The following is a 23,876-nucleotide window of genomic DNA, read 5'->3' on the forward strand; positions in this document are numbered from 1 at the left end:
CTTGCACTTGCTAGGCAACGTTTTACATACACCTTAAATCACTTTCTTAGACCTTTACAATTGCATTTGCACACCTTAAAACACCTCCTTATACCTTTATAAATTGTAGTTAAAGCACTTTTTCAGACCTTTATAAGTCACATCCACCGATCTCAAAGCACAGTTTTAAGAGTCTTGCAACTTAAGCTTTCATATCCTTAGAACCTACTTAAACTTCGAAGTTTTTTCTATCCAATTACTCACCACAAGATGCAGGTGGTTGGTTACTGAGAGCAATCATTGTAAAACAAGTTCCTTTACAAAAAGGGATAGTAAAAAGTTGCATTGAAATCTGTTGCGTGGATTTATCTCTTCTTAGAATCTCGAAACAATGTGATCAGTGTCTGGACACAGTAGGAACTCTAGGAAAGTGGCCTATGATGTTTACACAGGGAGAGAACTGAGGAGCACATGAAGCCCGTGTTGTTGCTTGGGGTTCAACTGACAAAACTCTCCCTAGTCAACACCATCAGAGGTCTTTGGAGCGTGATTTTCACCTGAGTAAGTAGGTACAGACCAAGCAGCTTCCAAATCTCTTAAAAATGACAGACTTCTCCCTTAATGGACAATCCCAGAAGGTTCCACTGTGGGAGTCTTGATTTCAGTGCAGGCAGAGGACCCAGGGCAGCATCAGTTTTCAGGGCTGTAATAATAAGGATATCTGACCTGAACAAACTTCCCTAGTTTCTAGTAACTTGTTTTGTGCTTAACTTTGGAAACATACACAGGAGCTTAATAAACCGTGTTCCTGTTCTGGACGTGCATTGTTAATTGTCCTCAACAGTTTACAATAAGTCGGCAACTTTCCTAAGATTCAGATTTTGCAACTTTGTCTCTGTTAAGTTTGAGTCTTTGTAATTTGAGGTGAAGCTCCTTTATCATCCAAATAAACTATAAATGCTGTAGCCTCGTCCATAAGAGCCTGGTGGCTTGCTTTTATCGCATACCATTATAGGTTACCACAGTTTTTGTATAACTCGGTTTTTCCAAGAGCTAAAGCCCAACAAGGTGAGCAAGTACACAAAGCTACACAATGTCACGGTGAAGCTGAATAGGCCTTGGAAATGTATAACGTATTACTCAGTATACCTTATTTGTTATCAGATATAATTGGTTGAGAGATGGCTCTGAAGTCAAGAGCACTGGCTGCACTTCCCCAGGTCTTGAGTTCAAATCCCAACAACCACATCGAAGGCACAATGGTCTGTAACTATGGTTCCAGGAGTCTGTCACAATCACAAAGCCATGAATGCGTATAATGCTCTTATAACATAAAATTTTAGAATGAAATGCCTACCTTATTCATTTGGCGTGTGTTGTGCTTATCTACACTTTATCGCAGCTTGGTGCTCAGTAGTTAGCAAGGTGTAGCAGTTTAGACACACATCTTAAACCAGATTTTGATAAGCCAAGTAGACATTCAAAACCTTAAATTTTTATAATTACATACACTATATTCCAAACCAGAGTTGAGTCACAAATATAGTACGTTGTAACAAATGTAACCTTAAATTGCTACTTTCATACAAAAATGTATGCCAATCAGAAATCCTTGAGTCTGGTTGGATCCTTTAGTCTACAAGGAGATACAATGATATACATGAGCTCACAAGAACAAAGAAGTTTTACCGTTATTGTGGCAAGTGGTCATCTGAAGATGATCCTGAACTCACAGGGCGTGGACTCTTTAACCAGAGTAAAGATGGCTGCCAGTCATATGGAAGCGTACATTTTGATGAGGTCATCAGCCAACATGGAGGAGAGACACATGGTTTCTATCTTAAAACATGTTTTCGTGGTATGTTGCTTTTAAAAACAAAAGCTCATTGTTTTCATTTTACCAATGAAGATGAAGGGGCCAGATTTTGGGGTGAAAACCTGCTGTCTCAACGAGTCCAAGAAAGACCTCCCTACTCTACCAAGGCCTCAGAAGGTGAAAGCTCCTTCTCCACACCTTCAGTTCCCTCCACCTCAGTCTCCCTCCTTTCTACTTCCTGTGTTTTCCTATGTCCACCCCTGCCTTCTGTTCGCATGCTCTGCCTCTTGACCTATGGCTGATTTTATTTAACACCGTTTACAGAAAGCTGTTGGAGAAAAGGTGTGTGTAAGTCTGAGCCGCACCACAACAACCTGTCCACACTGAACAGAACGCTCTTGGCTTAAAGGCGTCTCTTAGGGCTGTGCAACTCCACAAGCAGAGACAGGATTTTCCTGTTCCAAGTTCACAATCTTGAACTACACAATGTGATCAGGTATCTTGCAACATTCCCCCCTTTTTGTCTGAACAGTTGCTCTTTTTCCAGCATCAATAAACTATATACTGTCCGGTAACAATCACACTCACAATGTCCAGTCCACTTATTTGAATTTGGCAACCTTGGAGAAAGTGTTCCACTCTCTGTCCAAGTTCGGTGAGTCCAAAGGTCTGTACACAAATTGCTATTAAAACTTACACTTATCAACCTACCTCTTTTTAAGCCTTAAAACAGTGCTGGAGAGATGGCTCAGCGGTTAAGAGCACTGATTGCTCTCCCAGAGGTGTCTGAGTTCAATTCCCAGCAATCACATGGTGGCTCACAACCATCTGTAATGGGGATTTGATGCCCTCTTCTGGTGTGTCTGAAGATAGCAACAGTTTGCTCATATAGCTAAAATAAATCAAAACAAATAAAAAAAACCGTAAAACATTTTGAAAATCCTAAACAATTTAGGTTTAACTGTGAGAGTTTAACTATCTAGTCTTCAACCCCATCAGAGACCTGAGAAGAATAAATGTTCTCAAAAGAGACAGGAAGTGCAGAACAAGCAGCTTCTGAAAGCATAGGAAGGACAGAGACTGCTGGCTCCCTGGACAGTCACCCAGGGTTTCTGGAAGTTTGGAGCATCCATGTCTTCAGGCCACTGGCCCAGAGCATCTGACAGATTGTTCTGTGAACCATGAGGGACTTCTTCTCTACCTAGTCTTGACAGAGTTCAGCATTTGCCTTCCTGTGCTTTCTTGGTCCAGGTTGGACAGTATTCTGTCAGCAGTTGAAGGAAGGGCAGTTTCTTGCCCAGTGGCAGCCACATGTGAAGCAAACTCTGTAAGGAGATTCTTCAATGCTCAGCGTCTTCCTTGAAGTAGTATGGCGGTGCTGCCAGGAGCGGACACATCTCATTGTAAAAAAAATTAGTCTTAAATTAATAAGACATCTTTGAATCTTATATTCAGTAGATGTCTGAGGTTTTTTGAAGACTAGTACCTAACAAAACCAAACAAACAAAAGTTTGATGAACTATTAACTAGCATTTTACAAATTTTCTTTTTTCTTTTTTCTTTTTTTCAGAGCTGGGGACCGAACCCAGGGCCTTGCGCTTGCTAGGCAAGCGCTCTACCACTGAGCTAAATCCCAAACACCTTACAAATTTTCTAAAACAGTGTGTAATAGGCACTTTCAAAAAGGACTAGTCCTTCCCATTGTCTTGTTAAGAAATTCATATTTATCTTAATGTCATGTGGTTGATACATAGTTATAAGTTCTTATGTTGTTACCAAAATATAACCTTACTTTTGTATCAATATCCAAGGATCTATACCAATATAACCAACTGTAACCTTAATTTGAATCCATACACAAAGATCTATACTAATGTAATCAAATAAACATCAATTTTGTTTCAATTCACAAAGCTAATATAATCTTTTAAAAATATACAATAATTTGGTATCAATACACAAAGTTGTATGTAAGAATAGACTGAATAATTTACCCGTTCCCTACTATTCCTATGCACTCCTGTATCCCCTTCTGTCTTCTCAGTAGTGAAGCTGTCCCTGCCAAGCTCTCTACACTGCAGGGCTTGGTGCGGTTTCACAGTCTCAGGATTCGGGATTCCTGAGTTCCGAGTTCTATACAATGTTCACATCACTTTCCTCTGAACTCGGGAATCTGAATATCCTGAGTAGTTTGGAGTCTGAAGCTGATCGATGGGTGACTTTGTCACTTTAGCAGCGATCCCATCTATGTAGAACACATCAGTCAACTCAAAGGTGCAACAGAAGAGGCGTGGGATCACAACCTTTAAAGTTTATCAAGGTGCTATTAAAACCTTGGTGTGGTTCCCATGGCCTTGGTCCCAGCACTACGGTATGAGGGTGAGGGCAGAGGCAGGCAGATCTTTGGAGTTTGAACTCTAGGCCACCTGGAGGTCCAGGACAACTGGTGCTTCAATGTGTGTGATATGGTGTGTGTGTGTGTGTGTGTGTGTGTGTGTGTGTGTGTGTGTGTGAGTGTGTGTGTGTGTTAAAAATAAAACCAAAGGGTCAGAGAGATGGCTCATCGGTTAAGAGCACTATCTGCTCTTCCAGAGATCCTGAGTTCAGATCCCAGCAACCACATGGTGGCTCACAACCATCTGTAATCAGATCTGATGCCCTCTTCTGGTGTGTCTGAAGACAGCTACAGTGTATTCATAGACATAAAATAAATAAATCTTGAAAGAAAGGAACCCTTTCTTTCCCATGTTACTTTAAAGAATAAAATAAAAAATAAAACTAAAACCACACCGAAATGTATCAGAATGTGTGCTTGCTTACCAGGGAAGGTGTGAAGTCAGCAGGCATCATGAACTCAGTTCTCTCCTGCCTTTATATGAGCCACAGACATGGAACTTCGGTAGCTGGGCTTTTGTAGCAAGCAGCTTCAATCAGTCCTGGTAACAGCCTTTTCCAATTGATATATCTGAGTGTTCACCAGCATACATGAACTAATTAATAATGAATCAATTAGGCAGTGCATTGAAAACCCAGCTGCTGCAATGACAAACTACTTCAAAGCTTGCGTGCATCTCTCTGCTGCTGTCAAATACCACGGCTTAGTTTCTTCCCAGCGACCCGGGGCCCTGAGCAGGTTCCACACAGGTCATTGTGAGCACAGCACTGCTCAGGACTGTTCCTAAGAGCAGAGACAAGAGCTTTTGTGTGCGTATGCACAGACACACACACACACACACACACACACACACACACACACACACCCCACTGTACGCTCCCAGGGCGGCTCCCAGGATAAAGCAGCTGTCCGTGAGCTTGCTTCTGAGGCTCAGTGGTTGTGAGTAATGAATGCTCAGTTGCTGGCTGCAACTGCGTGCCTGCCTTGTAAACACTCCCCAGACTTGGAACAGGCTTCCGGCAGAAGGGGGTTCTGTTAAAGCGGCAGCGTGCTGAAGTGTACCCTTTGGGTGTGTAATGAAAGTGTGCAAAGGAAAAGAGTTGAAGCCCATCGCACTGTTGCCTCTTCCTTCCAGGGAGGGGTGCAGTCTCTCAGGTGCCTCATAGCCTACTACGTGGTACTCAGTCCCCACATCCGGTTTATTTCTATGTCTATGAGGGCTTTGCGTGCATGCACATCTGTGCACCATAAGCGTGCTGTATCCACAGAGCAACATTACCCACAGAAGACACTATCTGAATCCTTATTTTTTTTAAATTTATTTATTTATTATATATGAGTACACTGCAGCTGTCTTCAGACACCAGAAGAGGGCATCAGATCTCATTACAGATGGTTGTGAGCCACCATGTGGTTGCTAGGATTCGAACTCAGGGCCTCTGGAAGAGCAGTCAGTGCTTTAACCACTGAGCCATCTCTCCAGCCCCCTTATTTTTAAGACTTTAAATCTTACTTTATGTATGTGAGCATTTTGTCTGTATATCTGTCTGTGGACCATGTGTGTGGAGTTCCCATCGAGGCCGTAAGAAGGCGACAGGTCCCCTGGGACTGGAATTACAGATGGTTTCGAGCTGCCGCGAGTGTCCTATGAACTGAACTCAAGTCCTCTGCAGGAGCAGCCAGTGCTCCTGACCTCTGAGCCACCCTTCCAGCCTCACCCTCTGGTTCCTTTTTAGATCTGGGGGCTCATCAGCTCCTACAGCAGCAACTAATCGCAAGAACGTTTCTGAAGATGGCTGAAGAGGGCAGCAGCTGTATTGCCTTCTGGAAGGGTTAAGGGGTTGCACCAGGTATAGGGTTTGAATCCTGGGATCTCTTGTTAGACATCTGCCTCACACTCTCTAGGGCTTTTATGGAGACTGTACTGTGTGAGAACCAAACTCTGACCCGTCTTGATTAGGGTTTCTATTGCTGTGGTAAACACTACAACCAAGGAAAGAGGAGAGAGTTTATTTGGCTTACACGTCCACATCACTGTTCATCATGGAAGGAAGTCAGGACAGAAAGACAAACAGCAGGGACCTGGAGGCAGAAGCTGATGCGAAGGCCATGGTGGAGGATACTTACTGGCTTGCTCAGCCTGCTCCCCCAGCATCCACCTCTGTGATTTTTCCAGACAGGATTGGGTTTCTCTGACAGCTCTGGCAGACCAGCCTGGCTTTGAACCCAGAGATCTGCCTGCCTTCACCTCCCAATTGCTGGGATTAAAGGCCTGCATCACCATGCCCTGAAATCAGCCTTTCCTTCTCTCCATTATTTACTCCATTTGCAGCCCCCTCCTTCTAATCCCCCTCACACATTACTCCCCCCACCCTACCTCCCCTTTTCAAGAATGGGCCCAGTCCTGTTTTCTTGTAGAGCCCAGGACCACCAGCCCAGGGAGAAAGGCTGGGCCCTTCTCCATCACTCACTAATCAAGAAAATGACTTACAGGCTTGCCTGCAGCCCAATGCTATGGGGGAATTTTCTTAACTGAGGCTCCCTCCTGTGATGGGCTTAGCTTGTGTCAAGTTGACATTTAAAACTATCCAGCACACTTGACTGGGCAAAGGGAACGCTAATGGTTAATTGTCTTGAGTAGGGGAACCTAGCAAGGCTGTATTAGTCTTCTCACTTTCTCTGTGAACATCCCTCCCTTCCCGCCAGGATGTGGCGGCCAGATCTCTTCAGAAAGGAGGATCTCCGGAGGAGAGGGCAAGTGGTAAGAACACTTGCTGCTCTTGCAGAAAACCCAGCTGAGATGCCCAGCACTCAAGTCAGGTGGCTCCCAGCCATGTGTAACCCGCTCCACAGGACAGCGCCCTCTGCTGGCCTCCACAGGCAATGCAGTTAGTGCACTTGGATGGATGCTGTCAAAACTTGTACACACACAGAAAATATTCTGAAAGTAAAAACGAAGAGCGAAATGGAGACTGAGGCATCTGGCCGTGTGTACAGGTAGTTCAGCCTGATGAGACCCTGGCTGTGAGAAACCTCTTCTGTGCAGAGACCACCCTCCTCTGCTCACCCAGAGGGGCACACAGAGAGGTGCAGGCAGGAACACCAAAGGTACAAGACTTTTGTTCATTCCTCTGAGCAGAGGCAGCTGCTCTTCCCCAGAAGGCCTGTGCTCTGGGCCATGTCTTTCTGAAGACATCCATTTCCACAAGTGACCAAGAGTAACACCACCTACCTGTCCTGAGCCACCCACATGGCCTCCTTCACAACACCCATTTGTGCCAAGGCTGGCATCACAACTGAATTGTAAAGCAACTGTCGAGATCTGAAATCTCAGATCAGCGACACAGTTCCAGTCTGGGGGCCTGGGTCCGCTGCCTGAGTGCCTGACCCTGAAGTGAAATCAAGGCCTGCAGAGAGCAGGTGCTCCGGTGCAGCAGCAGCTCAGGCAGCCACTGGGCTACACTGTTTCTTTCTCCTCCCACCTCCTGCTCTCCCCTCCAGGGATCCCAGCAACACTGCCAAGGGCTTCAAGATAAACCCAGAACAGGCCTGTTCTACAGATACAGATCCAAGTCTGAGTAAGACCTGGGCCACCTGGGCTTCACCTATGACCTTCTGAACTTCTGACCACGTGAGAAAGGGCAGATAAGCCAGACCTCTACCAGGGCTTCCCAAGCTTCCCAAGGCCCCCGGGCCTGCCCTGGCTGACACTCTCTGATCCCACCCAGGGACTGCAGACTCTTTACACAGCCTTGCTGGTGTGTGTGTGTGTGTGTGTGCCTGTGTTCACGCACACCATTGGGCAGGTCCTCATACTAGGAACCCGGTGGGGGGAGATGAGGCATGAGGAACCCGAGCTTCCTCTTTACCTCCCGACCCCCAGCAGTCCCCCAGCTTCACTGCCCACAGCCACTTTAGAAAGTGAGTAGAACCAGAAGAGAAGGCAGCTGGGGAGCCACAGCCTCTCGGGTTTGGGCCTTACCTTGCTATGACCCTGCCCCACAACAGGGCTCAATACTCAGAGTGACCCTGGCTCAAGTCCCACCCAAACGGAGCACTTACAGACACCACAGACACAGTTGTTTCATTCTTAGTTTTTTTAAAGATTTATTTATTATATATGAGTGCACTGTCGCTGTCTTCAGATGCACCAGAAGAGGGCCTCAGATCCCATTACAGATGGTTGCGAGCTACCATGTGGTTGCTGGGATTTGAACTCAGGACCTCTGGAAGAGCAGTCAGTGCTCTTAACCACTGAGCCATCTCTCCAGCCCCCTCATTCTTAGTTTTGTTAAAAAAAAAAAAAACAGACAAACAACTCTGATAAATCAGGACTAGGTTTAGGAGTGGTGGTGACGCAGAGAGAGGCATGGAGAGGGTGGGCTGTGAGGACAGGTGTGGGGCAGTAGTGTTTCCTCCCTGACCCCTGCGTCCTCTTCTACAACAGACTGCCACGGTCCAGAATGGGTGATTCCTTTACTGTGTCTGTTCAACTGTAGAAAAAAATCAGTCAGTTACAACAAGACACACAATGGGAACACACACACACACACACACACACACACACACACACACACACACACACACACATACTCGAAGCCGACCCTCTCCCGCCAACTATAATTCCACGATTGGGAGCTGAGAATTGAACTTGGGAATTCCTGGAAGAACAAAAGCGCTCATAACCTCTGAGCCACTTCCTCAGCCCAGAAATCTCATTTTTGAAGTTTTTAATATTTATGCATGTGTGGTTTTGTGCATGTGTGTCAGGTGTATGCAGTGCACTCTCACAACAGTGTGTTGAATGACCTGGACCCAGTTACATGGATAGGTCCTGTGAACTCAATGTGCATCCTCAATGGTGCTGGTCCCGCCCAGCCCGGGAGTTGGCAGCAGGCATCAAGGGGCGGTTCCTCCCTCGGCCCTGCACAGTGCTGCACAGCTCCCTGCAACTTGACAAGGTTTGCGGGCTGCAGCCCCCACAGAGCCCCACCCCCGGTTCTTTTGTCTTTAACTCATTCTCCCACGGGTCTCATTGTGCAAAGAGAATAACATTTTAGAATGAAGCTTCTTACAACACACTAAAAGGAAAGAATTACAAGCCTTATAACAAAAAGATTCTGATTTAATTATAAAAGTATGATTATGACTATTGTAGGAATAGACCCATCAAAATTATAGACCGTATACTAATACTGAGATTCCTTCATTATGGGTAATCAATGTAGACTGGCCTAGAGTTTGTAACAACTATTTGGGAGCAATTAACACATATTCTTTAATTATATGTAAGTACACTGTAGCTGTCAGAACAGGGTATGGGATCCTGTTACATACAGATGGTTGTGAGTCACCATGTGGTTTCTGGGATTTGAACTCAGGACCTCTGGAAGAGCAGTCAATGCTCTTAACCTCCAAACGATCTCTCCAGACTTACAAATGTCCTAAAAGAAAACAACTTCAGTTTACAAAAAGTACTAATTGGATTGTCCAATGCATTATAAAAGGAACACTATATCCTGAAGCCCCTACAGTCCATCTGGATGAAAAAGCTGGGAATGGCGGATAATAATTCAGTAAAAAAAGAAAGAAAGAAAGAAGGAAGGAAAGAAAGGAAGAAAGAAAGAAAGAATTTGTAATTCAAAGCCCATGTGCTTCAGTGCAGAACTCAGAGTTGTATGCAATCTTTATGGTATTATCAAAACTTCCTGAATCTCTTAATATAGTGACTGAGGCTCAATATGCAGAAAGAGTTGTTCTCCACACAGCAACTGCTGAATTTGTTCTGGATAATTCAGAATTCACATTATTTTGCCGCTGCACCAGACAATCAGAAACAGCGACTGTCCATGACTTATCACCCACATTCAGTCTCTCACTGTCATGCCGGGGTCATTGGCAGAGGGAATGAAGGAAATGACTGATTATTCATAAGGAGTGTGTTAGGAGCCTCAGATGTTCCTGAAAACCACTATGTTAACAGTTAATGTTTAAAGAAAAAAATTCTATGACCTGGCAACAAGCCAAGGCATTTATAAAGAAATGTCCTACTTGTTTTTTGTACAACCAAACTCCATTGCACACTAGAAGTAACTCTAAGGGCACCAACAAAGTAAATAAAAAATGGAATCTGGCAGATAGATGTGTTTCAGTTTGCAGAATTTGGAAGCCTAAGGCTTGCACCACACCATTGACACATACTCAGGCTTCCAATGGGCAAATGGTTTGAGTTCTGAAAAGGCTGGCTCTGTAATTACACATTTACTGGAAGGCATGGCTCTGGTGGGAATAGGTGTACAAACTAGGACCGACAGTGCCCTGCATACGTCTCCAGTAAGATGCAGCAATTCTTCCCTCATTACAAAGCACATTACAGCTACACCACACAATTCTGCAGGGCAAACAGTAGAAAAGACCCAATTACACCTTAAAGAACACAGGTATAAAACAAAAAGAAAGAATAAAGGCCCCAGGGGTAGACTAAATCATGCTCCATTAACTTTGGATTTTCTGAACATTAACAAGAGAGGACCAACAGCTGCCAAGAGACACTGGATCAAGGGAAAAACTGTGGAATTAAATCACCCTATATACTACAAGGATGTGTTAACATCAGAATGGAAGTCAGCAAATCTATGGTGTTGGGGATGCTGATTTGTTTTTATTCTCGCAGAACAAAAAAAAGCTGTAGATTGCATCAAAAGTCATAAAGCTCAGGGTTGACCCAGGAGCTCCTCTGAAAACCATGAGCACTCACCCAGATCAACCAAAGGAGAGAGCCTGACCAGATACTGCCCTCCCCTGTCTGTCAGAAAAGCCCAGACCAGAAATGTTCAGCTCCTAACCACTGACAGGCCCATGTCACAGAATATTTTATTATTGTACATAGAAAACCTAACAGTTAGCAAAATATAAAATCCTCAGTAGATACTGCATTTGGCAGATCCAGGATATGTGTCCTGGTGTGGTTTGGGTGCCTCTGAATTCCCCACAGATAAGAACGCAAAAGGGAAAGATCCTGCTTATTTTAAGGCAAGGTGCTTAGGAGAGGTCCTGTGGTCCTTGCTCTATGACCTGAGGCAAGGTCAGCAGGTGGCCTTGTGCTCCCTTCAACCATAAAGTGAAATGGTGGGGCCTGTAGTGGCTTGCCCTGGACAGCCCCCAACCCCAACTCCCATGACAGTGAAATGGTTCAGCAGGTTAGGGGGTAAGGGAGCAACTAAATGCTTTGAAGAGCCCTTATGGAATAGGATTTTCTCTTAGGACTTGCAGGAATGACAGAGAAGCAGCTGGCAGGACACAGGTAAAATATAAATCCAGGAAAGAGAGCTCAGGAGCTCTCTTGGGTTTGCAGGAGCTCAAGAGAAAGGCAGACTAGACTGATAGAGTGACACAGACAGATTTCTGAAGGGCTGGAGTTTAGTTGTAGCATCAGGCTGGTAAATAGATATCTCGTATATAGTTAAGAAAATAAAGTTTCCTTGCTGAGCTGTCAGGTTTTTTCCCTCAGCTTCTGCCTCCCATGTCTTTAGTGCTATGAATATGAGATGATTTAAATGGTCACAGGCCTCTGAGGGGGACTTTGCTCTCCTGCCATACAGAGCCATCCAAAGGCAGAGCAACCACAGGTGCATCAGCTGCAAGACCCAGGTGCACAGAGCTGGGGGTGGAGATTAAGAGACTTCAGGGAGTTAACTCCAGAACACCAGACGGAAAAGGTAAGACAGTCCAGGTTCAGGAATCGGTACCCAAGTTACAGGGGAGAAGCCTCTCTGTTAGGTCTTATCTCAGCTGTGGAGGTGCTCCTGAGAGATGAGCAGACAGATCTCACCAGACCCCTGAGAACCCTGGCTACAGGGAGAGCCCAGGGCAGCTTTCCGACCACATGTGTACTGTGTGGCAATCAGTTCAGTTCACAGGTCGGCAGCAGCTCTACCCACTTGCAAACACCTCGTGTACACCAACAGTCCAGTTTGGTAGAGTCAGGTGAGCAACAGTGGCATCACCAAGCAGAGAGAGCCAGACCTGGCAGGAGTCAGCTGGAGGAACCAACAGGAACCCCAGGAGAGGTTCTCAGCTGGGCCTCTGTCAGGGAAGCAGAGATCAGCAAAGTCTCATAAGCGTTCCAAGGCGAGCTGTAGCAGCTGTGTCAGTCACTCTGTGGAGCCCTATTTATACCCTCTGAACATCGCGTGTCCTCCATGTGCCTTGACTCAGAACGAGTCTTGCTCAGCACATGCATCCAGTCAGCCACAGTCCTCGGAAACAGCAACAGACTGCAGCACACCACCAGAAGTTAATTGGTGCATTTCTCACTATGGAGCCGTGACAAATACAGCTCGAGTACGCAATGTAAGGCGGACCAATACATGCATGTTGTGAGCAAAGTCTCCTTCATCGCGTGTCCTTTCATGTGCTTGCTTTAGCAGAACATCCTCTCTCCTGTGTCTGTCTGAGGGAAACATTCCTTCCCCAGTCAATCTCAGTCTTTCACACCTGTGTCCACTGTAAGGAAACGTTCCTCCTGTTTGCCACAGCAAAACACCATCCAAACGACTTTCCTGAGAACCCTGAGTATTCCACTTCAGAGCAGGAAGGTTGGCTGTGGAAGAGAACACAGGGCAGTGCAGAGACAGGGCCCTGAAATGCAGGGGCAGGCTGGGCTCCACAGTTCTTCACAGCAAACCCACAAAATCAGAGGGAACATCAGACACTAGTATTTAAAGAGAACAGAGGACTCTGGATGTCACAGCAGAGACCTGAACACATCGTCTGTCACTCAGTCCACTCCAGGCAGCTGTCTTCATGCTAGAGAACGAGAGTCATAAACCATCACTGTGAAGACAACAGCCCAACAACCCTCCACTCCCAGAGGATTCTGGGAATCCCTGAAACCCAATCATGTCCACATTGCCCCTCCCCAGTCAGACCCAGAGTGTCACCTTTACAAACTGGGAGAGATAAATCACAGCTTTTGGGGCTGGCCTTACCTATGATAAAACAAAACACACACGGGGGGCGGGGCATGCACGCACACACACACACACACACACACACACACACTCATTTCAAGGTACAACTCAGACCCCAGTAGATTTCTCTAGAGAAGCTATTATGGGTTGCCAGAGCTCCCCACCATCTCCAGCTTGACTCTAATCACCTTGGGACAATCCTGCCCCCCACACTAACCTGGAGCAGGGGTGTAGTCTCCTCCTGTTCCTCCTGTAAGAAGAAAAGCTGTGAGAGTTCAAGGAAGGTCTTGACAGGAGGAAATTTCTAAAACTGACAGGGGACCCAGTTGGAGACAGTAGCAATGTGGGGTGTGGCCATGTTTGCCATTAATGAGCAGAGCACTCTTCTAAAGGAAGCTGAGGGGAAACAGACCCTGCCCTTTCCTACCTGTGTTTCTCCTCCTCTTCCTCACAACGGCCACCACAGCTCCAATGATGGCCACAGCTCCAAGGACAACCAGAACAGCAATGATTCTCACGTTGAAGTCTGTGGATGAAGGAGCCTCTGGGAAGGACAGGTACAGGAAATGAAGGTGGGGGTCATGACCCCAGCTCTCAGCCCTGACCAGCTCAGGGTCTGCAGAAGGCTCCAGCTTTCCCTGACCCCAGCTCTGCACCCACACACTCCTTACCCCATCTCAGGGTGAGAGGATCAGGCAGCCCCTCATGTTCCACAAGGCAGGTGTAATTCTGCTCCTTCCCAAGAGGCACCACCACAGATGCCCACTTCTGGAAGGTTCCATCCCCTGCAGGCCTGGTCTCCACAAGCTCCATGTCCTGGGTCAGGTCCTCCCCATTCAACTGCCAGGTCAGGGTGATGTCAGCAGGGTAGAAGCCCAGGGCCCAGCACCTCAGGGTGACATCACCTTCAGGTCTGGGGTGAAGGGTCACATGTGCCTTTGGGGGATCTGTGTGGAAGATTTAAGAAATCACACAGTTAGCAAGACAAACTGAAATCTACACAAGACACAGTTAAATCAATGATGACACTGAACTGTGTGTCTGACACTTCAACTGTCATCAACTAGTGAGCTGCAGGGAGAGCTGGTCCCCTCAGCACAGAACTGCACACTTTCCTGAGGGACTCAGAAGCTAAGAGGGAATCCACATGAGCCAGTGGGTCAACATGGCCGTCCTTATGTGGTGTTCTATAGCATGAGGTGGGTAATCATAGAACGGAAGAGGGAATGGAAAATAATTGATTTAATATGTGTTTGCAGGGGCTGGAGAGATGGCTCAGAGGTTAAGAGTACAGACTGCTCTTCCAGAGGTCCTGAGTTCAATTCCCAGCAACCACATGGTGGCTCACAACCATCTGTAATGCCTTCTTCTGGTGTGTCTGAAGACAACTACAGTGTACTCACATACATAAAGTAAATAAATAAATCTTTAAAAAAATGTTCATTAATACGTGTTTGCAGCAAAAAAACTGACCAGAAGCAAAATAATGCCTTCAAAATAAAAAAAAAAAAAGGAAAGTAAAAAGAAAGTAAAAAATAAGAAAAAAGAGAAGAAAAAAAAGAAAAACAAAAAGATATTCCACAATTTATATTCCTCTAGGATACCACATAAGGGCTCATGGGACCATTCACCACTGTAGGAATAGAGAGAAATGGGGTATTAGAGATGCAAACCGCACGGTCTGGGAAGAAATCTATGAGAATGTGTTCTATGGAAAGTTCTAGAAACTGGGGGGAACCAGCCTAGCGTAGTGGAGTCCATGTCTCCTATGAGGTCAAGGAGACTTCTGGTCCCTGAGGTGTAAGGGCTGACACACTCAGCAGGACAGGAGTCAGTGTCCTCAGAGAGTGGGTGTGGGCAGAGAACCTGGCCTGGGAGAGGCCATGGCTGACAGCAGGGAGCCCCTGCTGTTAAGTGGGGAAATTCTCTCCTTCCCTTCTGAGAGGGACTCAGAACTCTCCAGGGAGAAGGCTGGGCCCTGGGAGAGGCAGTGCAGTCACTGTGATGAGGGATCAGGAGACCCAGGGACACTGTCTCCCCTCTGAGACAGGGACATCACCCAGCTGAGGGTTCCTTCTTCCCCAGGACTGAGACCCAGCAGGAGGGCAGAGGAGGAGAAGCCCGTGGCCCCTGCACCTGAGCGCAGCAGCGTCTCCTTCCCCAGTTCCAGGTATCTGCGGAGCCACTTCAAGCACGTGCCCTCCAGGTAGGCCTTGTGTCTCTCTGCAGTACCAGCCTGATCCCACTTGTTTCGGGTCTTCTGCGCCGCCGTGTCCGCCGCGGTCCAGGTCTTCAGGTCTTCGTTCAGGGCGATGTAATCGCGGGCGTCGTAGGCAAACTGCTCATACCCGCGGAGGAGGCTCCCGTTCGACCCCACGTCACAGCCAGACATCCACTGGATGGTGTGAGAGCCTGCGGGACCCCGCGGTCAGGCCCGGCCCCGCCCAGGCCCCGCCCACCCGCGGACTCCTCAAAACCTAAAGGGAAACCGGCCCGGGTCGGTTCTGCTTGGAACCTAGGACTTGGGACCCCGAAGTCCCGGGCCTTGTGCGAAGGCGGCGGGGTCGTGACCTCCGACCCGGGGTACTCACCGCCCTCGCTCTGGTTGTAGTAGTCCCGCAGGGTCCTCAGGTCCACTCGGAAAATCTGCTCGTGTCCCTTGGCTTTCTGTGTCTCCCTCTCCCAATACTCCGGCCCCTCCCGCTCCATCCACCTCGTCCGCGGCTCGTATCTCGGATTCTCCGCGTCGCTGTCGTAGCGCACGAACTCCGTGTGGTCCACGTAGCCGACGATAATGAACCGGGGCTCCCCGAGGCCGGGCCGGGAGACAGCGGTGTGGAAATACCGCACCGAGTGTGAGCCTGGGGGCGGCGCGCCGTGAGACCCCGACCTCCTCCCGGGAACCCGGGCGGGTGCGCGGGCCGGGCGGGGAGCAGGGCGCGGGGCTCGGGACGCCGGTGGAGAAGGGGCGGGGGTCTGGTGTGCGACGCGGGGACCAGGTTTCACCGGTGCCGCCCCCGCCCTTCCACGCAGAGGCCGTTTCCCTCCGGACCCCGCACTCACCCGCGCGGGTCTGGGTCGGGGCCAGGACCGCCGCCAGCAGCAGGAGCAGCGTGCTGGGCTCCATGGCCCCCATGTGAGATCTGGGACCATCTGAGTCCTGTGGGCTGCACGGACTTTATAACTCCTGTACCATGACGACGCTGATTGGTTCACAGGGCTCACGGCACCCAATGGGAGTGAGAATTTCCAGCGCGTCGTCAGTGTCCGGGCAGAAGGACTTGACACAGGTTAGGAGCAGAAGTGAAACTGGGGAGATGGGGAATCCCCGGCCCCGCCTCTGACCTCACAGCCTGGGGACTAAGACTTTGCCTGAACCTTGGGCTGTGGGACAGAGCTCTGTTTGTCATGGTGTCACCCAGAAGCTGTGTGGACACCAGGAGACACCCGCAGGCCAGGCTCCCTGTTTGCTCTCCTCCACCTTCCTCTTCCTTCTTCTCTTAATAAGTCAGACCCTGGAGTCTTCTAGAAGAAAAGCCACTTCCGGGAACACAATCACAACACAAGCCTTGTGGATGCGGTGGAGAGATGCTTCTCCTTTAAGAGGAGGCGCTGGCCTGCAAACCCCTCCCGGACCCCACAGAGACCTGGCTCTCTTAACTTGATCAGTAGTGTGGGGAAATATTAAATTTACACATTTCTTCATTCTGTGGATGTCTCCAAATCGCAGCCATAGAACTGAAGTGGAAAGAAGAGGAGAGATGGGTGGGGGCTCCTGAAGAGAGTCACCCATCACACAGAGCAACATATGTGGGTGACCACAGGTGTGAACTCCAGTCACCTCCCCATGCAGGTCTCCACAGCAGCCCAGCAGCCTCTCCAGGATTCAGCAGCTCCTGTTTCAGTGAACCCCTCTTATTAGGTGCTGTGCGTGTTTTCCGTGGGAACTTGAAGCTCTTAGGTTCCATCCTGACTGACCTAAGGATGCGGTAGGGATAGGCAGCCCCACAGAAAGGATCTGTCCCTGTTACTTTTCTTCTTATTTATTCTGTTTTTTGAGACAAGGTCTGTCTGCACTGCTCTGGCTCTCCTGGAATTTACTATGTAGACCAAGCTGGCCTTGACCTCCCAGAGATACATGGCCTTTGCATCCTGAGGGCTGGGTATCTTACTTTCCCTTTCATTGTCGTGTAGAAACACCATGACCAAGGCAACACTTCTAAAAAGAAACATTCAATAGGGTGTGGGTAACAGTTTCAGGGGTTTAGTCCATTATAACAGGAAGCATGGCAGCTGCAGGCACACATGGTGCTGAAGGAGCTGAGACTTCTACATCTTGATCCAAAGGCAGCCAGGAAGAGGCTCTCATTCCACACTGGGCAGAGCATGAGCACAGAGACCTCAAAGCCCTTCCTCTCAGTGACACCCTTTCTCCAACATGTCCATGCCTTCTCCTACAAGGCCACCCTTCCTAATAGTGCCACTCTTTGTGCGTCCAGCATCCAAACACATGAGTCTATGTGGGCCACCTATTCAATCAATGACAGCAGGATTGAAGGCCTGTGTCAGCACACTAGCTCTAGTTAGTTTTTATTACTGTGATAAGACACTATGACCAAGGTATCTTACAAAAGAATATGTTTAATCTGTTATATAGTTTCAGAGGATTTGAGTCCATGATGGCAGAGGAGAGGTGTGGTGGGAGAACAGCTGAGAGCTCCCGACTTGATTTGCAAGTAACAGACTGAGACACTGGGAATAGTGAAAGTTGATTTTTTAAAAATTTTGATATATATAATATATGTAATATAAAATATTATTGTATATAATATATAATATTGTATATAATATATATAATTTATTCATAAAGTACCTGTCTTCAGACACCATAAGAGGGCATCAGATCTCATTACAGATGTTGTGAGGTACCGTGTGGTTACTGGGATTTGAACTCAGGAGCAGTGGTTGCCCTTAACCACTGAGCCGTCTCTCCAGCCCAGTGAAAGTCTTTTAAAACCTCAGTGCACACACCAGTGGCACACATCCTCCATCAAGGTCACACCTCCCAATCCTCTCTGAACATGGCCTCAGCTGGATTTGAAGGATTCATTCCCATGAGCCTGTGTGGCTGTTCTCATTCAAACCAGCACAGCAGTCACTGTGAAGTGTAAGAGGCCAGCAGGGTTGTGGAGATGTGTCCAGTGCAGGCTGAGGGAAATGCCCTCACACAGGGCACTCTGCTGAGTCAGGTCTCCCCTTTGCCTCCGTCTCCTCCTGCTCAGCCCCTCTGTGTCTCTGTCCCTCAGGTCTCACCCCATCCGTGCCCAGCTCCCCTCCCTCCTGAGCTCTGCACTGACCCTGTCTCTTCCTTGGCCTCTGGTTTCTCTATGGTGTCAGCCAGCAGCTGTGAGGCAGCTGTGTGGTTCCTGAGGCAAACATTCCAATGGTGGCTGGGGAGAGGGCTCAGCAGCCAGGAGCACTTGTTGCTGGTGCAGAGGATCCAGGTTAAGTTCCCTCAGCACACGGTGGCTTCCACCATCTGTGACTTCAGTTCCAAGGGATCAATGGCTGTGCACCTACATGCTTATATGCACAAAGAGGACAGGTCATGAAAATAAAATATAAAAGTATGATTTTAATAATCCTGCCTGTCTTTCCTCTACACATCGAGAGTGTGAGGCCAGGGGCGGAGGGCACAGTGCTGTTCAGACACCAGTGGACCACCAGCCAGTGAAGAGAGCTCTGTAACAGGAAGTTAGAGATGGTTGAAATAGAGTGTATAGAATTGACAATTTACAGAACAGGATAACATTAAATATACAAAAAAATCTTTCATTGTATGGACCTACTATGCACAGAGCAACATGACCTCATTCCAGGAAGAAGACACAGTGTGTGCTGCTCTTTGTAATTGAGCAGATGTCAGTTTTAATTCCCCATGAACAAGGTAAATTCCACTCAGACGGTTGGATACTTATTTATAAGAGACCAGGACATCCAAACACTCAGATCATTCCTGCAGGGAAAGGTGTCCCCTTTCCCCATCTTCCCTCCCACTGCTGACCCTCCAGGTCTCACCTGTTGCAGATGGTAGAGAAGCGTCCCGTTCTTGTCCAATGGCGCCACCTGGTGGAAGCAACAAAGGACTGAGTCCGAGCCCTTGGAGTTGAGGGTATAGAGGACTCAGGTTGGCTGAGCTGACCCAGGGCTTCCTTGCTGTCTGTGCTTCTCCAGGGTCTCAGGTCTCACGCTGCCCTGCTCTCATCACACTTACATCCAGAAGAACTTTACATGCTTTTCCAGCCGTGGGAAGAAAACGCCCTGTAAGAGGGGAGGCAGGAGGCAGAGCCCTGAGTGCTCAGAGGAGCTGCAAAGCCCCAGAGTAGTTGCAGAACTCTGACCTGGACTATGATGTTAATTGTTAGATGTCAGCTACATGGGTGTTAACTAAAACCCCAAAATGGAGGGCAACATCTGTGAGGTGGTTTTGCTTAAGGTGAAGTGGGAAGATCAGTTTCTGATCCTTTCCTTTGACGGAGGAAGAGACACCTGTAATCCTGATTATTTGAGTGGAGTCCCTCCCCGTTTCTAATCTGGCCACACCTTCTGCTGGAGGCCTCAGTGAAGACATGGAAGGAATCCCTTGCTCTTTGTCTGCTTGCTCTTGCTCCTGCTCCAGCTCCTGCTGCTTCTGTGGGGCATTCCTGCCTGCCCGTCCTTGCTCTGCATAATGACAGCAGACTTACATTTATTTATGGATGCCTAGGCTTCATGCTGGGCCTGTCCCAGCTTCTCCTAACTCAGTTATCCCATTTACACCATCCTAAGTTCTGCCATGTGGCTGCTCACCTCTCCTCAGATTCACACATCCCGACTCCTCTGAGTCTGGGTGGAGAATCCCCCATGCTTCTCTCTTCCCAGAGTTCCTCCCTCTGACCACAATCCTGCCCTCAGCTCTCCTTGGCTATAGGACATAGGCTTTGTATCTCATGCTTCAGAAGGTGCTTTAGGTAGGCAGGGTAGGACAGAGAGGCTTCCTCACACAGGGCACAACAGCATTATATCAGCGTTGCCCCCGTTAGTCCTATAAAAGGCAAATCTTTCTCTTACACCATCAAATATACACAGTGAGGACACGGGTAAAAGCATAATTATAAAGAGTTAACAATTATTAAGTCTTCATTAAGAATCATTATTTATTTATTTAATTATTTAATTGATTAAGAGGCATTAATTTTATAATTAAAATTTTAGTTAATTATTAATATGTAAATTTTAGTTAATTATTAAAATGTAATAATTATACTCATAACTTCTGGTTCTTTGTATCTGCCAATCACTGAGAAACTATTATCTGTCCTATGAATCCAAAGTCCTATCTGTCCTGAGTCCAAAGTTCTTTGCCTAATTCCCTTTCCATTGTAACTTGATGTTATCCACCTGAAAATATCTTCCTAGACCTAAATCATTTTCTTAAATTTTAAACAACTTAAGGTTACTGTCAGACTGTAGCTGTCCAGTCTTCCACCCCATCCACTGATTATGAGAAGGATAAATGTCCCCCAAGAACTCCATATGGAGGTTCTTCGATGCCCTCCGTCCTCTCTGAATTAGAATGTGGTGCACCCACATTCGTGCCTCACTGTTACGGAAAACCTTGTGTTCATAAAACATTCTGAACCCCATATCCTGTAGATGTCTGAGATTCAAAGACCACCTATCTATGTACAGTATATCAGAATAGGCAAGTGTTGCTTGTTTCCAGCCATCTACGTGATGTTTGACTTTGGAAACATCTACAAGAGGCTAAAGAAAACTTATTTCTTTTTTTTTTTTTCTGGAGCAAGGTTTAAATAGACTTTATTGTTACAAAGGGGGACCCCATCAAGCAGAACCAATATATGTGGTCCCAGTTGTCACCATGGAGACATTGAGAGGTCATGATTGCAGAAGAGGTGACTGGAATTGAATAACATGATCCCAGGGTAAGCCAGCCAGGAATGCAGGAAACATGATCAAGGTGGGCTGGCAAGAGTGGTCTAGTCAAAGGATGAGGGAAGACGCTCCCTTCACTCCCGCTTCTTGTAGCTTTCCAGGTGTGACAGGACCCAGCCCGCAGGTAGAAGACAACACACGAAGCAGGAAGTGAGCCCAATGGTGATATCCAGGACCCCGAGCTGCTCCCGCGGCAGCTTCGAGTGGACCTGAGCCCGCGGCACCATAAGCCGCCGGGCCGGGCCGGTCAGGCTCCTCAGCAGCAGCGGCGTCAGGGCAGACATGACGGCGCGGAGTCAAGAAAACTTATTTCTGTAATTAACAAAACTTGTTCCTAACCTGTCCATAAGACTGATTGACTACCCACTTGCAGTTTTTAATTGTCTTGAACTGTTTGCCATAGATACAAGCACTGGAAAGTTACAATATGTTTTACAATGAGTTTCATATGTACAGTACCTTAGACAAGAGTTGAGACATGGATATGGTATGTTGTAGCAAAATATATGCTAAAACTTCTCTCAGTACACAAAAATCCAGACCACTGTAAAGTGTTTGAGACCATTAGTTCATGCTCCTTAGTCTAAACGCAGAGTCAACCGTCCACCCCTGTACCCTGTCATTCCTTTATAGTCCTGATGTGGAGACTTCTAGTTTATTAGGAAAGTCAGTCAGATCACAGGATAGTTTGGGGGAGGGCACACGTGAAAGAGCGTTTGCCTGAGGAAGACACAGGTGAAAGCATCTCTCGATAAAGCACACGCATGGAGAATGTTCTGCTAAACAGACATCTGAAAGAAGGTTTTCCTGCAGCAGACACAGGGGAAAGGATGTTCTGCTGTGGCAGACACGTGAAAGGACCTGTGATGAAGGAGTATAAATGTGACCCCACAGACAGTCGGGGACGAGCCCTGAGCATTGGGTTTGTTTTGCTCCGCCTTGCTATTCTTAGTTAAGGACGAGCGTGGATTGGTCAGCCTCACATAGTTGTGTTGAGATCCTCCACACCTGGGTCCACAGCCAACAGGAAGAGAGAGAGGTTCTGCAACTGTCTTGGACATTCGGAGTCACAATTCCCATCCCAGTGACAAGCTTCCTCTGCCAAGGCCACATCCCCTAATTGCCTTCAAGTACTTCCACTCCCCGATGACTGAGAATTCAAATCTGGGGACTTATGGGAGTGAATATTGAATACATTTTACTTATTTTTGAGACTGTGTTTCTATAGTGTGCTTTATCCTGTGCACCTGGCCCTGTAAAAGGTTCCCAGTTGCTGGTCAACTGGCCCTTTAGAGTTCTTAGCTGTTAGAACTGCTTGACACCATGACCTTAAGTGTTGTTGCCTCCTGGATTTCAAGATAGTTCATTAGAAGGGCAGCTGAGTGTGAGAAAGAGGATTGGGGGAGCAGAGTGAGAGGAGAAGCAGTTGGTCCAGAAGCTACAGGGAGACAGTAGAGCCAGGAGGAGCTGACTGAGCAGAGAGGCTAGGACAGTTGTCACAGTCTGGAGCTGCTGTTATTGGGAAAACTGGGAGAAGGGACTGTTTAAGTGCAGTGTCAGGAATTGAGGGAGGAGTTGGGAGAAATGTTAGAAGGGGCTGGGCTGGAAGATGGAAGAAATAGTTGGAAAGAAATTAGATTGACAGGTCTCTCCCTCTTTCTCTGTCTCCTTCTTTCCTCTCTAGCCATAAGGGGTGAAGCCAGGAGGATGAAGGCTGGGGAAAAAAGAACCAACAAAGTAACAAAGACCAGCTACATGGCTCTCCCTGTAGCCCTGGCAGCCCTGGGACTCACTCTGTACACTAGGCTGGTCTCGAACTCACAGATCTGTCTGCCTCTGTGTATGCACAACCAAGGCTCAGGAGATATTCTTAATCAAATCACCACAGAAACCCACTGAATTTGTGTTTGATCATGTAAGTGGAAACACTGTCAACAAATGAGAGAAAGGCTACACACTCGTGGCAAAAGAACATCTCGGCCCTGGGTTTGGGGATTTAGCTCAGTGGTAGAGCGCTTGCCTAGGAAGCGCAAGGCCCTGGGTTCGATTCCCCAGGCCCGAAAAAAAGAACCAAAAAAAAAAAAAAAAAAAAAAATCTCGGCCCAGGAATCAGTTTCTAACCTTGAGTCATTTGCAGATGCAGAACCCTTGAATGAACGAGTGTCCAGGTGACCCTGAGTAAGTACCTTATAGAACGTCTAAAATGTATACTGCTAGCCTTTCTCCAGTCCTTTCCTAGTGGGACCTACAGGTTTTCACCAGGGTAACCATACACTGAGGGAAAGAAATAATCACACTTATCAGGCTCTATTGCATATTAACCCAAATTAATGCTTATCCCAGGAGATCCCAGGAAACATTATGGTTCTTCATTTAGATAAAAGTGTTATGGACGGCCAGGGATTAATGAGGTTTTGGCTGAAATCTGAATCACACTAGGTCCAGTGGGTTCCTGAATTCATCATGTGGTTATTTTTCCAGTCCCAGAATGTAGAATTGGGACAGATGTACAAAGAGGTTGGCAGAATTCTCACATTGGTTCCCTGACCTGTGGAGTGAGGGCTATCATGGTTGGAAAGGGTAAGTGGAAGCCTTTAGAGTTCCCTCCTTTAGGAAAATAGTGAATCAAAGACAGCATCACATCCTTGTAGAAATTTGAGAAATCACTGGCACCATCAATTGTCAAGTCATTCTCACAGTCAATCTGTCTTGCTCTGCA

General features: G+C 47.3%; 2 long non-coding RNA genes and 3 pseudogenes across 6 annotated transcripts in view; 2 read left to right on the top strand and 3 right to left on the bottom strand.

Moving 5' to 3' along the window:
* LOC147998491 (uncharacterized) overlaps positions 1 to 2,699 on the top strand; it is a 5,215-nt gene extending 2,516 nt beyond the window's left edge. Inside the window, exon 3 of the long non-coding RNA XR_015645548.1 lies at positions 15 to 2,699. This is a non-coding gene — a long non-coding RNA (uncharacterized LOC147998491). The remainder of the gene's footprint in view (positions 1 to 14) is intronic.
* Positions 1 to 23,876, top strand: part of LOC147998489 (uncharacterized) — an 84,916-nt gene that overhangs the window by 48,876 nt on the left and 12,164 nt on the right. The gene's annotated exons all lie outside the window — the stretch shown is intronic.
* Positions 9,444 to 16,317, bottom strand: LOC147998492 (class I histocompatibility antigen, Non-RT1.A alpha-1 chain-like; annotated as a pseudogene). Its single transcript, XR_015645459.1, has 7 exons — positions 16,226 to 16,317; positions 15,754 to 16,023; positions 15,299 to 15,574; positions 13,834 to 14,109; positions 13,590 to 13,706; positions 13,380 to 13,412; positions 9,444 to 12,998 (listed from the first exon to the last, which is right to left on the bottom strand). The product of XR_015645459.1 is annotated as a class I histocompatibility antigen, Non-RT1.A alpha-1 chain-like (transcript).
* On the bottom strand, positions 19,169 to 19,485 carry LOC224733l-6 (LOC224733l-6 pseudogene; annotated as a pseudogene).
* On the bottom strand, positions 20,983 to 21,457 carry LOC147998493 (cytochrome c oxidase subunit 8A, mitochondrial pseudogene; annotated as a pseudogene). The gene has a single exon (XR_015645473.1). The product of XR_015645473.1 is annotated as a cytochrome c oxidase subunit 8A, mitochondrial pseudogene (transcript).

This window comes from Rattus norvegicus, chromosome 20, assembly GCF_021556685.1.
Source record: "Rattus norvegicus strain SHRSP/BbbUtx chromosome 20, alternate assembly SHRSP_T2T, whole genome shotgun sequence".
Classification (NCBI taxonomy): domain Eukaryota; kingdom Metazoa; phylum Chordata; class Mammalia; order Rodentia; family Muridae; genus Rattus; species Rattus norvegicus.